The following is a 16,172-nucleotide window of genomic DNA, read 5'->3' on the forward strand; positions in this document are numbered from 1 at the left end:
GCAATTTTACTCTGGCCTATGCAGGCAGTCAAGAAACAAAAGGGGTCCTTTCCTTTTGGGCATCTTTGACCCAGCCTGTACACCTGCAGGGGCTCTGCAGGAGGCTCTATTGAATATTTACCCTCTACTTAGTCCTGCCCTGCTACTCACACACATATGCACATCTTCCATATGGTGGCACTTGTTGAGGCAAGTAGCTCTGGTCTGTAACATACTGGGCATGCACATAGGGTGTGTGCCATTGGAATCACCAAAACAAAAACAAAACATAGGAGGTTACAAAATGAGCAAATCACTAGGAATTTTCAAAGTAAATTTAAAAGTAATGAGGACCTAGAAGTCCCCATATGTGAAGTGGGAAGTTTGAAAGTTTCAGCCTTTTCTGAGCTTTCTGTGTACCCAAAAGAGGAGCTTATTTTGGAAGTGGAATAAGTATGATTTTTTTCCCTCATCAACTCAAAAGTGGTTGAACTGATTTAGCACAAACTATAAAAAGACAAAAACCAAATGTGCCCTGGGACAAGATTTCTCTGTGAAATAGAATGGAAGCAACTAGAGGGGTAAAGCCATGAAAATACAGTGCCTTGAAATCACATTCCTCCAGATGATTTTTCAGACATCCAGTAGGGAGTCTTGAGACAGTTTGGGGTGTGACACTGTGAGTCACACAGGCAACTGATTCAAAATCAAGTACCCTATTCAATAAGAGGTTTTTGGCAGTTTCTAGGAATCTGAAATTATATTTCTAAACATTTTCATCTGGGCTAAGGATATGGCTCAGTGGTAGAGTGCTTGCCTGGCATGCATGAGGCCCTGGGTTCCATACCCAAAACTGCAAAAAAAAATCATCTCATTTATTTCATTTTATATAAAGCTATCAACACTGCCAAGATTTTCATATCCATTTAACTAATGAATTTAACCCTATATTAGCCCATTAAAGAGGGAAGTGGTTTCAAGTTGTTAAGAACAAAGAGTTTGCAACTGGGGTGGCTGAGGAAGAGACTGGGGCAGAAGGACGCAAGTTGGAGGTCAGCCTGGGCAACTTAGCAAGACCCTGCCTCAAAATGAAATCAAAAGGGATGGGGATGTGGCTCACTGGTAGGGTGCCCTCGGTTCAGTCCCCACTAACACACACACACACACACACACATATACACAAATACATAACACAATCCACAGACTTCAGGAGACAGAGATCTAGGTTCATACTAGCTAACTGAATTTGTTACTGAGCCTCAAATTCATCTCCTATAAAACAAAGATAAACATACCATTGAAGGTTGTGTGATAAGGATTAAATAAGATGATGAACATGAAATATTTATAATAGTACTTGGCCATGAACACCCCAAACTAATGGTCATAAGTGGGATAGCAGTGACAAAATTGAGGGTGGCCTGTGGATTTATTTTCATGTACTTTTCTACCACATCATCCAGATCAGAGTTTTCCAAAAAAGTGGAACTGTATTGTGACTAACAATAAGAAATACATTTTATGTGGTGCTTGAGTGTCCATACACACACAAAAAATCAAAGTTTCATGATATCTACCCTTACTGTGTGCAATGTCCTCTATTCCATCCCATTCTACTCTATCCATTTCATCTTTTCATTTTCTAAATGCTCATGGCAGCCCACTAAATATATTTCATTACTGCCTAATGGGTCATAGTCCACGGTTTGTAAAACACTTACCTAGATGAATCTGGAGAAGGCAATTAGCACTCTCAGAAGCCCAGAGAGCCATCTTCTTTTGAATTAACACCTCTGGCCAAGGTCTGAAGCCAAAAAAAATTCTCCCTTGAATTTTCTTCCCCATTAAAATTGCCCCTTAGAATAATGAATGACAGCTGCAAAGTGACTAGACATCAGTCTTCCTCACACTTTCACCCTTGGCATGGCTCCTAGATGATGACATTCTTTTCTAGACCCTTCTAGAAAGTCTGGCCAAGATGTGGGTTTGACCTGTGCACCTGATGTGTGTGTGTGTGTGTGTGTGTGTGTGTGTTTATGGGATTTGGACAAGAGGGGAAGGACTGCCAGTTTCTCAATTTTCCCCTCATGTCACCTACCTATCAAGTTTCTGCCAGAATGGAGGGGAATGCCCACTACCCTGGGTTGTAACACTTTCCTTTCCAAAGGATCCTCCTCTTCTGGACACGGCTGGGACAGTGAGAGAGGGCCAAACTACCAACAGTCAAGAGCTCTTTGTTCCACCTCCCTGGTTTGGTCCCTTCGCCTTGACAGAGACTTGGTCCAGTAAGATGATCTGACCACAGCTGGTCTCCTACACTTAGAACAAGTTGGAAGCAAGAGAACTTGGGGAAGGAATTTGGTTTCACTAAAAATAGCTGCAATATAGACCCTGTGACTTACCACTCCTCAGAACAGTCTGATATGAGCTGAACAGGGTCCACTGGCCCCTGAAATCACTCTGGACTATTTGCATTTCCTGCCTGGAGCCCTTGAAGCCAGGAGGAGCTTAGAGAGTTGGGGGTATTTTGGCTCAGATGCAGACTCTTGCAAACCTCAGAAACGCATGGTGATGATGACTAAGAAGCTTCCTATCCCCAGGAGTGCGTGACCATTGGCACTAATAACAACAGGGCCCTTTAAGCTTTTGGTCCATGGTGGGATATTGCTTGTTCCTCACTACCCAGCCCATTGTGTCTCCACTTCTAAGGTAGGTGAAACCAAATTCACTGGGGAAAATGCTATGGGAATTGGGATTCTCTTGGGTAACTGAGGCCCCATGTTTCCTCGGCCTGGGGCAGGGAGACAAAAGTCAGGGCAGGACGCAGTCTACAAATAACAAAATACGTCTTTGCTCCTAACACAGTCAAACTACAATAATATGTGGGAATTATATTCCTTTCCTAGCACCTTCCTACTTAAAAGCCAAGTTATTAGCCTGTAAGAAAGCACATCAAACGTTAAATTTAACCTTCTCTCAACTTCTCTGCTTAGGTCTGCTTTATTTTAGCTGGGTGCTTTTTCTCTCCTGTCCCATTGCTCTGTGCATTTGAATTTGGCTCAGGGCATTGGTCATCTGTATTTATCTTTTTTACTATGCAGAAGTTGAGGGCAATACATAGCTGCCTAGAATGGATTCCTATAGTTCACATAGTCCCCGTGAAAGAAGAATTCCAATACAGGTGCACTAAAGACTTGCTTGGATTACATTTCCTTCCTGAAATACCACTGTCAAGACTTACCTCTGATTCCTACCCCATTTACAGCAATGGTCCTTGGGGAAGGTGTTGGAATTGAAGGGGAACTGGAAAGTTCTTGGGGAGAGGTTAGTAACCCTCTGAGAAAAAAAAAAAAAAAAGAAGCAGGCTTGGCTGCTGGAATATTAAACACCAGCAAGTTCTTGCTCAGAGTTGGCTTTTGAGCATTATACTAAGCATACTACTGTGCCAACATTGCAGCTTGCCAAACCCAGGTGTTTTCATGGAAATGAAGATATGCTTTAATAAGAGAAATGCTTTCCTTAAGTGAAAATGACAATCTTAAAATATCACATGGCTTAAGGAAACAAACCTAACTCAGAATCATCCGTGTCTTTGCATTGTTTTAGAAAAATGAATTAGACTGAAACTTACCCCCTTCCCACCCCTCCTTACTGTTGTTTCTTTCACTTATTTTCAAGATATAAATGTCCAAATAGCATAGACTTAAAATCTTAAACTGCAAAAAACACCTTGAAAGTCGTATGGTCTTTTCCTTATTTGAGCATAAGTTGTGATGAGTGTCTATCTAGTTTCTACCTAGAATGTTGCCTCAACTTTCCCTGGAACCTCCAAATGGTCACATGGTAGATTTTTCATGTTGAAGTCATGGCATCACATCCTGCCAGCATAATATCCTACTGATGCTTTCTCCTTTTCAACATCAGTTTAAGGTTCATTCATTTTGCTGCAAAGCTAGATAAAACTTGAACATTTTGAATTATTTTCCTATGTTGCATCAGTGGACCATAGGGTATCACTAATACTACACACTCAAATGTGTTGTCACATTTTTTGAAAGTTGTCAGGGGGTTTGTATTTAACCTGGGTGTGCATTTTATTGAAATACTCTAGAGAAAGTGATTTCCCTTTCTTTTGCTGAATGAGGAGATTTACTGGAGCTTGCCTCTAAATAGCATACTTGCCTAGTACTCTGAACAAATGACTCCAATAATAAAATCTCTGTGTACAAACAACTTTTCAGAAAAGCATTCATCACCAAAGCAGTGGTTCCCAAACTCTGTTTCATGAACCAGTGACAGGCTGGCTAATTAGGAATCACCTAGAAAGATTGTTGAAAAATATAATTTCTGGACCATATCCCTCGAAATTCTGATTCAGAGGATTTGGGTTTGGTTTGGGTCCCCAGAACTTGGATTTGCAGCAAGTGATCCTGGTAATTCTGATGCATGACTTGGTTTGGGAAGCACTAAGCAAGTGAAGAGCCTCCTGTTTTTGTTTGGTTGTCTGTCTAAAATATTTTAATGATTTCCTTTTGCCTTCAGGATGAAGTCCAAACTCTTTAATTTGACATTCCCCAGGCCCTCCATGGTCTAACACTTAACTACCTTTCCAATCTCATTCTTCATTATTCCTCTTTGCCACCTACAACACCCACAGTCAAATTGAATTGGCCACTGGCATCCATTTTGCCTTCATGGTTGGAGACTTTACTCATGCTATTGCCTTCAGTTTCTGTGTCTTTCCTCACATCTCTGCACATCTAAATCTACCTGATTTCTTATGGTCTCTATTATAATATGCATAAGAACAATACAGGGGACCTCTTCAAAATAACCAACTCCTGGATCTCACATGTAAGAATTCTTATTCGATAGGTCTGGAATATTTTTTTTGGACTAGGGGTTTAACCCAGGGGTGCTTAACCAGTGAGCCATATCCCCAATCCTTTTTAAAATTTTTATTTTGAGGCAGTGTCTCGCTAGGTCTCTGAGGCTGGCTTCAAACTTGCGATCCTCCTGCCTTAGCCTCCTAAGATGCGGGGACTACAGGTGTGCATCACTGTGCCTGGGTATTAGGTCTAGAATTCTTAAGCACCTCAGGGGATCTGGTGTTGACCACATGTTCAGAAACATTGCATCTAGCTCAAATGCCATCTCTTTATAAAAAATTTCTGGAAATGTCTGCCTTTCCCTAATCAAACTCCCATAGCAGTTTGTTTGTAGCACTGTAATTTAACATTTCACTCTCTACCCTGTTTGAATTATTGTATGTTTTCATTTCCCACACTCAACAAACATTCATTAAGTGCCTAATATAAAAGGCATAACTTTCCTTCAAGAACCCAAGCTCCATGGGAAAAGAGATCACTGCCTATTCATCTCTGTAAACACCATCCGCATGAGTGTGGAGTGTATCTCTGGGGGTAGTAAATTTAAAATCTCTTTGCCATAGATGGGGGGAGGATAGAATCTGCTACAAGGTGACATTTTATTTTCCCTAGTAGATGTGGACATGAGTAAGACAGGTTATTTTTCTGTCTCTGTGTTTCATATCTGAGATTTGTGTACCAGAGTGGAATCTTAGAAGCCTTCTGTGTTTGGGAAATCTCAGAGCAAATTGATGACTGGATTCCAGAGAATCTCTTGCCTTAGTTAGGTAGGAAAGCACCTGGCATTTCTAAATACAGTAGTTATCCCATATGGGAGGGACAAGCACAATTGCCAAGAGGTACAGGGGAAGGGCAAGAGACAATGGGTGACTGGGATTTGGGTATGCTTCACTTGGGATGGGGTTCCCTTCATTGCTACACCTGGAGCCACAACTGCATCTCTGTAATTGTTCATTGTTGAAAAACTGTGGCTCCTTAATTACTTTCAATTAAAGTACATAATATAAAATAATTATATAACAAATATATATAATAAATAATATAATTAGAGAATATACACTAACCCATGTTATTATATGGACCAACTTGTTAACTGTGTTATTGGTTTGGTATGTATTTCTTCATTTCTATTATCATAGAATTATATTAAACATAATATGCATGTTGTTTTATTATAAATTATTTTATGGAAATTATATCATCGGTCATACTTTTCTGTATCTTATTCTTCTTGTCTTTTACAAGCTATGTGGCCTTTAGATTCTTTGGGTTTTGTTTTCCTCATCTAGAAAATGAGGATGATAATAGTAACTATCTCATAGAATTGCTCTGAGGATTCAGTGAGTTAAAATACATAAAACACTTAAAACTGCCATATATGAATGGTTGCTACTATATTGCTACTATTATTCCCATTCAGCAAAACGTGAAAATCATGTGCAGTCATTCAGTTTTACTCTTCTATTGACTACAAAGCATTTTGTGATGTAAATGGAGAATAACTTTCTAACAATTCCACTTTTAGTGAATATTCATTTTGCTTCCAATTTTTAAATTTTTGTTTTGCTACTCAAAGGCAATATAGCAATGACCACCTTTGAATACATCCCATATACATGCTCTTGCTTTTCTTACTCTGGAACAGATTCCTTAAATAGCAGGGTCAAAGGGTGTATAAATATTGTTTTTAATTTTATTAAATGTTCCCATATTGATTTCTAGAAAGCATGCAATGAATTCCACCAGTAATCCCACCTTGTTACATCTTACTGCTCTTTTTAAATTTTGCCAGTCCTATGGATAAAGTGAGTCATCTCATTGTTACTTTAAGTTTCTCTAGTTTCTTCTCAGCCTGAGCATTTTTAGAAAAAAATTGTTGGCTATTTAATTTCCTTCTCTGTAAAGTGGTTCTTCAAATCTTTTGTCTGTTTCTAAAGCAAGTTGTTTTTCCTTATCAATTTGTAAGAGCTTATTTTATATTATTGCTATGAACCCCTCATCTGTTCCCTGGGTACAGTTATATTTCTGATTTCTTGTTTATCTATTTAACAATTGTATCTAAAGTCAAATTTTTGAAAATTGTATATTGTAAAATTTCTTTTATAATCTCTGGGTTTTGAGAATTACTTAAGAGGATCTCTCCATGCTAAGGTTGTGTATAGTTCCCTATTTTCTTGCAGGAATTCTACTATTTTTATATTTAAATTTGTCTTTACCTGGAAATTTAATTTATTTTAGGTGTAAAATGGAAGTCTAATTTGATTTCAAGTTACTGGCCAGTCTCATCCATACTGTTCATTAAGAATCCATCTTTTCCCCCACTGAAATGAAAATACCTCCTTTGTCAAGTATTAAATGCTTATATATGGGATTTTATTCTGCACCATTTATTTCATTTCTTTAATTTATTTATCTATTATTCCTGTGCCACTACCATCTTTTGATTTGATTATAGTGACTTTAGAATGATTTTTTTTATCAGGATGAGATATTTCTCTCTACCTCTGCATGTGTGTATGCAGCTCTCTGTCTTGTTTTGTATGGCTATTCTAGGGCATTTATTCTTGCATATAAAGATTAATAATATGTTACATTACCAGGCACAGTGACACACACTGGTAATCCCAATGACTTTTCAGGATGAGGCCAGAGAATCGCAAATTTGAGGCCAGTCTCAGCAATTTAGCAAGACCCTGTCTTAAAATACAAAATACAAAATAAAAAGGACTGGAGTCATAGCTCAGTCATAAAGCACCCCTGGGTTCAATCCTTAGTACCAAAAAAAAAAGTTGGGCGAAGATAGAGCATATTACATAAATCTCCTATCTTCCCCCTGAAAAATCATATTGAGAATTTAAATTGGAATTTTAAAACAAAATATTGACCTTGGTAGAATTGAGGTTTTATGATGCCTTGTCTTATGATTCATTCAATCTTTTGGGGGGGATTGTTTTACCTCCTTCACAATGGTATTACAATTTTCTTCATATTGGTCTGATGTTTTTCTTGTTAAATCTAGACCTGTATATAATACATATACATATTTTTGCTATTGTGAATATAATTTTTAAAATTTTCATTTCTTGGTGTTTATTGCTCGACTAGAGAGATATTATTTGTTTTGTATAGTAACCTTATATTTCTTCCCTCTACCAAATTCTCTGAATATGTCTCACAGATATTATGAGAATGTTTTGGTTTTCTAACTGTACAAACATAACATCAGCAGACAAGGAAATAGATATCTTTTCTGATATTTGTATTAGTTCATATTTGAATCTTTTTATTAGATAGTACCTCCGAGGCAATGTTGAATAATAACAGGGATAAGAGGTATCCTTGTCTGGTTCTGAATTTTATTTAAACAGGTCAGTGCTTTGCCATTTGGGATTATATTTGGCATCCGTTTTTGGTAAACAGTCTGTACTATTTTAAGAGATTTCCTTTTAATCCTATTTAACTTAGAAATGTGTTGGGACTGCAGCTGAATTTTATCAAATGACTTTTAAGTCTTTATTGATATCATCATTCATATGGTCTTCCTCTTTATCGATGTCATAAATTATGTTGATAGATTTTCTGATATCAAACCTCCTTTGCATTTCCAAATTTAATCCTATATGTGGGTTAGTAATTTCTGTGAAATGAACCAGTCAAAGCATCAGTGGCTGAAAAAGCAACAATCATTTGTTACTGTTGATGTGTCTTTAGGTTAGCTGGGGTCTGGCTGATCTACTCTGGTCGGAGCTAAGTGATTGTGATTGTCACTATAGGTCTGTTGGGCTGCTTTGCTTCAGGTTGTGGTAGCTGGCACCACTTTGCCTCAGGTAACTCTCATCCCCCTGCTAGGACAAGCAGGCTAGCCAGGCTAGTCTCAAGGTGACTGCAGAGACACAAGAAGGAAGGAGCAAATGCACAAAGCCTCTTAAGACCCAGACTGGGAAGTGGCACACTTCCATTTGTCACCAGTTACTTGGCTGATCCCCAAACTAAGGGACAGGGAAATAAATACCATTAAAACAATTCTTGAACACAGGAGGAGTGAAAAACAGAAATCCATACTATAATATACCATATCCTAATTGCTTATAAAATTTTACATTATCAAAAAATGACTGGGTTATATAGATAGTTTTATTCAAAATGTCAGCATGTGTATCCAGAAAAAGAGTGTCTATAGATTTCTTCATTTGTAGCATCCTTGATATGTTTGGAAATTAAACTTAGGTTGACCTCCTAAATAGAACTAAGGGCTTTGGGGCTGGGGTTGTGACTCAGTGGTAAAGCGCTTGCCTAGCATGTGTGAGGCACTGGGTTCCATTCTCAGCACCACATATGAATAAATGAATAAAATAAAGGTTCATCAAAAAGGATTAAGGGCCTTTCCTCCTTCTTTCTTATGACCTAGAAGAGTTTAAATGACATTGAAATTCTTGATTTAAAAAAATATTTACTGATGAATTAAAACCAATGAACCTCTCTGATATGATGACTGGTTCAATGACAAATATTTATTCATTATTTCATTTTCTTATTTCATAATCAGTCTATTCAATTTTTCTACTTCTTTTTGTGTTAATTTGGGTTTCTAAAAGATTCTTCTTTTTCTTAAGATTTTCAGCGATGTTGCCATAGAGCTTAATGTAGTATCTTTTATAATTATTTAAATCTTTTCTTTATCCAATCCATGATTATGTCTCCTTTTATATTTCAAGTCTTATAAATATTTATTTTCTTTTCCTTAGTTGGGCTGCAAGAGGTTATCTGTCTCATTGGTTTTCTCAAAGAACAATTTTTGGCTATTTTATTAATTCCAGCTTTTTTGTTGGTTATCCCCTTTCCTAATTCTTTTTAGTTTAATTTGCAAATCTTTTTAAATATCTTAAGGTGAACACCAAGTTCATTTGTCTTCCTATCTTTTGTTCATTAATGCTGAAGACACTAAGACTATGATTTTTTTTTCTGAATATAGCATTCTGTGTGTCATGTATATTTTGGAGTAAAGTATTCCTTTTAAATTGCTTTCTAGATAGCTTGTAATTTCACTTTTCACCCACTGGTGTTCTAGGAGTGTATTTCTTAAATTCCAGTTATTTTTTGCATATTTTAAGTTATTTACTTAAATTTTATAGCTATTATGATCATGCTCAGAAAAGCTCTTTTCTATTTTTAAAATTACTATACTGCTTCTGTTTCCTCTTTTTCCTTCTAGAAGACTTGTTACTCTTCAGGATCTATCCTCCAAGTCACTTATCTCTTTTGTCATGACTTCTCTATTGTGGTACATTTGACTTTGTTCTCAGGAATTCTTCCACTTCATCTTCCAGGTCACTATTTGGGGTCTTGCCATGATCATCCTCTTCTTTAATTTACCTACTGATTTGTTGATTTGGGAAATTGTGTTTTGACAATTCCCCCAAATCTAGTTTTGTGCTGTACTTGAATCTTCACATATGCTCCTAAGTCATTGTTGTTGGTTTTCAAGTTGTCATCTGTTTCTCCCCTGGTTTATTTCTTTAGGCTGCTTAAGCAGCACTTCCTGTTTGCTGGTTATTGGACTCACAGAGGGGGTTATAAAGTATTTTGTTGTAAGGCCATTGTGGTCAGCTCATGGTCAAAGGGGAGCTCCCCAAGTGGTAGTAGATCTTGAAGTGTTAGAAAAATAAGTACCTGAAAGAAGCTACCCTCTCTACAGGGATATAGTATCCCTATCTATACTTCAGTTTATTCCTTCATGGCCTCTTTTTTTTAATTTGTTCTAATTAGTTATATATGACAGTAGAATGCATTTTGACACATCATGTATAAATGGAGTATATCTGCTCATTTTTCTGGTTGTATAAGATGTAGAGTTACACAGGTCCTGTAGTCATATATGCGCCTAGGGTAATAATGTCTGACTCATTCTACTATCATTCCTAACCCAAACCCCTCCCCTCCCTTCAGTCCCCTCTGTCTAATTCAAAGTACCTCTATTCTTCCCCCCTCCTTATTGTGAATTAGCATCTGCATATCAGAAAAAACATTCAGCCTTTGGTCTCTTGAAGGCTTAGGAAACCAGGAATACAGTTCTGATATCACTTTCCCTGTCTCCTGGTCTCCTTGTGCTAGGTTTTTGTAGTACTAGATGCAGGATTTGTTTGGCATTGAAGGAAAAAAGAATGAAAATATTTCTTCATGCTGAGACTTTCACAACATCCAGGACTTCATTCACATTAATTTCATCTCCATATGCCTCAATAACTATTTGGCTGAGAAGAAGCAGGTAGCCTGGAGTTGGGAATGGGAAACTATCTATGCCCTTGTCACCATCCTCTCAGAGACTTCTGTGGTTTCTAGAGAAAAATAAAAAGGACCTTTACATGACTAGAGTTTAGTTACATCACTTCCAAGATAGTCACTTTATAATAACACAGGGCAGGAGGTAAGGCTCAGGGTAGGTACCTGTCTTAGTCTAGGGACAGCCATGGAAATAGAGCCAGTAATACACTGCAATGCTAAGGGATTTAATATACTTAAAACCTCAGTTCTTACAAAGTGGGGAAGATAGAGTGAAGATCCAGAAGGTTCATACTGGAGAATCACATAAATGTTTCTAATGGCATCAACATGAAGCACTGAAACAAGTGAGGAAATCAAAACCCATAGTAATTCTGAAAAGTTTCCAGTACTAGCTGCATAAGACTACCAAGAAGGAGGAACTCTCTGTGAAGCCACACTGACTCTTACAGCCTCCTGAGAACAGTGACTTCTGTTTCACTTCCACTTTCAGTCTTAAGTTTCTCTGGATGGAAAACTCTAACCTACAATCATACAGGGAAGAGGATTCTGGGAAAACTAGACCCCAGCCTTAATCAGAATTGGCAGTGGTAGATGAGTTGGCAACAGTGTGATGGATCAAGTCACTCTGACCAAAAGCCATTTTGTGCCAGCACAGTATCCCAGTAGGAAGAACAAAGAAGAACAGTGTAGGATCGTGGATGTGGCTCAGGAAGCCTCTAGAGATGATTCCTCTGCTCTTAGTCACGGTGCCATAGCTTGAATGGCATATTTCAATGTGTCAGAAATGTCTTCTCTACTAACACTAAAGCTAGAGTATCACTCACTATTCATGTCTTTTCTTAGCTCATTTCATTATTTGTAAATCAAGAAAACAATATCTAACATTTAAAACAATTCAAGGGTGAAATAACAGTTTATACAAAGCACCATATATTAATTGCCTCCTTTGTTTTAGTCATTAGCCTTGCTGCCTTGCAATGATTCTGGTGTATGCTTACAATAACTAAGCAAGATGCTGCTGTTGCTTCTTTCATTCCATATCAAGTGAGAACACTCAAAGCAGCTCCTCTTTTGCTGTCCTTACAGCAGTGAGGCAAATCCCCTGTCAACAATCTTACGCTGTCTCCAAAAGCAAACAACAGTAAGTCTTTACCTTGTAGGCTAATTGATATAGAAAGGAAAGAGTCTTTTACATACATATATATATATATATGGAATATAGGGAAAATATATTAAGAAACAGTCTTGCTAAACCTTAGTAGTAGGAGAATGAATGAGAACATGAAATGGAAAATAGTACCAGAGGTTACCCTGGGAGAAGTAGAATGGGGAAGAATAAAGAATCCCAGAAGTGGGAAAATGAGAAGAGTACATGAGTATGGAGGTCTCTTAGAGAAGACCAAAATTAGCCATGCAGGGCAGATACAGTTATGACAACAGTGTAATGGGTAAAGTCACTCTGAACATGTGCCAGGCACATACCCATTCTGTGTATGAAAAAAAATCACACTTCTATGGTTTGGATAAGTGTCCCCTAAAAGCCCATGTGTCAAAGGTTTGGTCGCAAATCTGTGTGCTATTTAGAGGTCATGGAAACTTTAAAAGGATGGGGCCCAGAGGGAATAAATTAAGTCACTGGGAATGTGCCATCAAAGGGTATATTGGTTCTCTAGCTCATTCCTCACTCTGTTTCATTTCCTGGTCATCATGAGGTAAATAGCTTTCTCTACTACATGCTCCCATCAAGATGTAATGCCTCACCACAGGCCCAAAAGCAATAGGGCAACTGACCACAGACTGAAACTGCCAAACCTGTGAGCAAAGTAAACCTCTCCTCCTTAAAAGTTGATTATCTCAGTTATTTTGTTATAGTAACAGAAATCTGACTAACACACCTGCTGACTGGGTTACAGTTTCAAGTAAAGTTCAGATATAAATGAGAGGGGGGGTATTAAAAATGGTGAAATGAGACAGAAACCATTACCCTATGTACATGTATAATTACACAAATGGTATAAATCTACATCATGCACAATCATAGAAATGAAATGATGTACCCCATTTGTGTACAGTGAATCAAAATTGAGTCTGTAAAAATAACAATAAAAATTTTAAAAATTAAATAAAAAAAGAAATCAAAGAATATATATATATATAAAAAGAAAAGTACAGATACAAGTATCTCATCATTAGAAACCCAACCTGCTATTTCTTGACCATCTGCTTCTAGCTCCTCTTTCCCTAAAATGTAACAGCTGTCAAGAGTACCAGCTGTGTATCAGGGCTCTGCATCGGGCATAAGTCCAGGTCCCATCCCTTGGCACTACAAAAAAGACTCCAAGAAACTACCTAAGAAAACAAAGGAGTTAGCAGCAAAAGGGATGGGCAATACAGTGAATATTGCTTAAACCATCAGAGGACGGTAAGGGTTTCCAGAATCTCTCTTTACCAAAAGCAATAATACAGGACAGGAAAGAAACAGGGAGGAGGTGTCACAGTTTGAGATTTCTGAAAGGAGATGTTTGTGGTGGAAGATATTCCTTAGGGATCAAGAACTGCAAAAGGAAGGGTGCAAAGTCAGGGCCAGGCAAAAGGAGAAGTTGAACTCTGAAGCACGGCCAACAAAGCCTCAGCCAACCAGGAACGGAACTCTGGAGCCTGTCAGTGTGCTGTGTTGATCTGAAATGGCTAAGTCCTCACTCAATTATTGAATGCAGATTGCCACAGGAATCACAGGGCATGATCTCAGGTGAAACAGTTCTGCAGCTGAAGCAGACCCTGACAGAGCTAACAGCTGGAGGATGTCCTGTCCTTACAACTGGGCAGCAAGTCTTTCCTGGAGGGGAATATCTGGATAGCACGCCTCCATGTTGATGACATGGCAGCAGTTGATGGTGGGAGGATCAGTCATTGACAGAGTATGAATGTAAGTCTAGTAAGCCTTGAGGTTTCTGCTGGTTAGGGTTTAGATTTTTAATGTACCCCCCAAAAGCTCCTGTGTTAGGCAGTGCAGGAATATTCAGAGGTGAATAATTAAATTATGAGAGCTGTAACCTGATCAAACCCATTGATGAATTAAACATTTGAATAGACTATGGGGTAATAACTGTATGCAAGTGGGGTGTGACTGGAGAAAGAAGATCATGGGGCACACAACTTTGGGAATTATATTTTTCCCTGGGTACTCTTTCACCCTGGATTTGGCTGCCATAAGCTAAGAAGAGTTCCTTCACCATGCCCTTCTGACAGGATGTTCTGCTTCATCTCTGGCCCAGAGCAATGGAGTCAGTGGACCATTGACTGAACCATGAGCCCAAAATAAAGTTTTCCTTCTCTAAGTTGTTCTTGTCAGGTATTCTGGTCATAGTGATGAAAAACTGACTAGAACAGAAATTGATACCAAGAAGATAGGTTGTTGCTGTGACAATACCTGACCATGCAGTTCAGAAGCTTTTGGAATCAGTTTATGGAAGGAGTTTGGAAAAACTTGAAGATGTAGGCTGGATAAGACTCAGAATGTTTTAAGCAGAGCTTAATGGGTGATTCTGATGAGAACTCAGAAGACTAGAATGTTAATAGTAATATGGGCAGTAAAGACTGTGCTCATGAGGTTTCAGAGGGAAATTACTGGGAATTGGACTAGAGGCCATTCATGTTACATTCTGGCAAAGAAGTTGTCTATATTTTGTCTATGTCCTGAGACTTTCTCTGATGCTGAATTTAAAGGCAATTATCTGGCAGAGGAAATGTGAAGATAGCACAACATTCAAGTGTTGGTATAGGTATTGATGTCAGCTTTTAGGCAGGTTTACTGTGAGAATCAGGAGCAGAATGCAGAGAATAAAGATTTTAAAAACTTGTGGTTTGGCCACAGACGTACATGTGAAATTTGGGCCAAGAAAGTTGTGGTTGTTAAAGAGATTACAGTCACTAAAGAGTAGTTAATTACTTTGCACAGAGAGAATAGGAAAAATACATTGAGGGCATCTCAGGTGTCAGCAAGACCTCATCCCGGAAGGCTCAATGGTATAAATGTGAAAGTTTATTTCAGACCATGGGGGTGCACTACTCACACAGGAGTGACTAGGAAATTGTTTCCTCGGGATCTGTTTCACTGTGCTTAGCCACCCAGGCACTCAGAGGCCACTGCAGCTCGAGTTGGTTATGGCAAGGGGCCCATGGTACATGTTGGATGGCAACAGTTCTTGTGGGATGGCAGGAGTGAGTTTCAGGTCAAGCAGTTACAACATGGTGGAGGTGTGTGTGTGTGTGTGTGTGTGTGTGTGTGTGTGTGTGTGTGCGCACACGCGCGTGCGTGTGTATGTGTGTAGACGAGATTATATAATGAAACGGCAGTCATAAAAGAGATTGGCATCTCAAAACCCGTTCCAAGGTAGGGTATACCCATAGTGACCTAGGCCCCACCTCCCAATGGTTCCAACACCTTTCAACAACACCCTCCTATGGATCAAGTCTATAATCATAATGGACACTTGGGGGATACTCTGACTATACCCAAACCATAGCAGCAACTAAAAACAACTATCTAATTTTGACCACATTTTTTGGGCTGGGAATTTGAGCAGGGCTCCACTGAGTAATTCTCCATGGAGGGATCTCTTATCAAGTTGCAGTCAAGTGTCAGCTGAGGTGAAGTCATCTGATTGTTTGATTGGATTGACTGTCCAAGATGGCTCTCTTGCCTGGATGGCAAGGATGCTGGCTGTAGTTTGGGAGCTCAGCTAAAACTGTCAACTGGAAAGCCTAAATGTGAACTCTCAAGTATGGTGGTCTCAGGGTGAGCAAACCATACATAGCAGCAGGCTTTCCCCAGGACCCCTAAGAGAGCCAGGCAAAAGCCATATGGCCTTCTCTAACCAAAATGAAGAGAGCATCAATTTCACCATATACTATAGGCTGAAAGAGTTACAAGACCAGACGGGACCAAGGGGAGAGGACATAGTGCTACATCTCAATGGGAACATTTAAAACTGACACAGTGTCCATCTTTGTAGATTATCT

General features: G+C 38.7%; 1 protein-coding gene across 1 annotated transcript in view; it reads left to right on the top strand.

Moving 5' to 3' along the window:
- Positions 1-2,425: 2,425 nt before the first annotated feature.
- The window catches only part of FGF13 (fibroblast growth factor 13), a 497,312-nt gene continuing 483,565 nt past the window's right edge, over positions 2,426-16,172 (top strand). The window contains exon 1 of the mRNA XM_079124747.1: positions 2,426-2,688. The gene's annotated coding sequence lies outside the window, so the exon portion shown is untranslated. The remainder of the gene's footprint in view (positions 2,689-16,172) is intronic.

Source organism: Sciurus vulgaris (assembly GCF_902686455.1).
Source record: "Sciurus vulgaris genome assembly, chromosome: X".
NCBI classification, from domain to species: domain Eukaryota; kingdom Metazoa; phylum Chordata; class Mammalia; order Rodentia; family Sciuridae; genus Sciurus; species Sciurus vulgaris.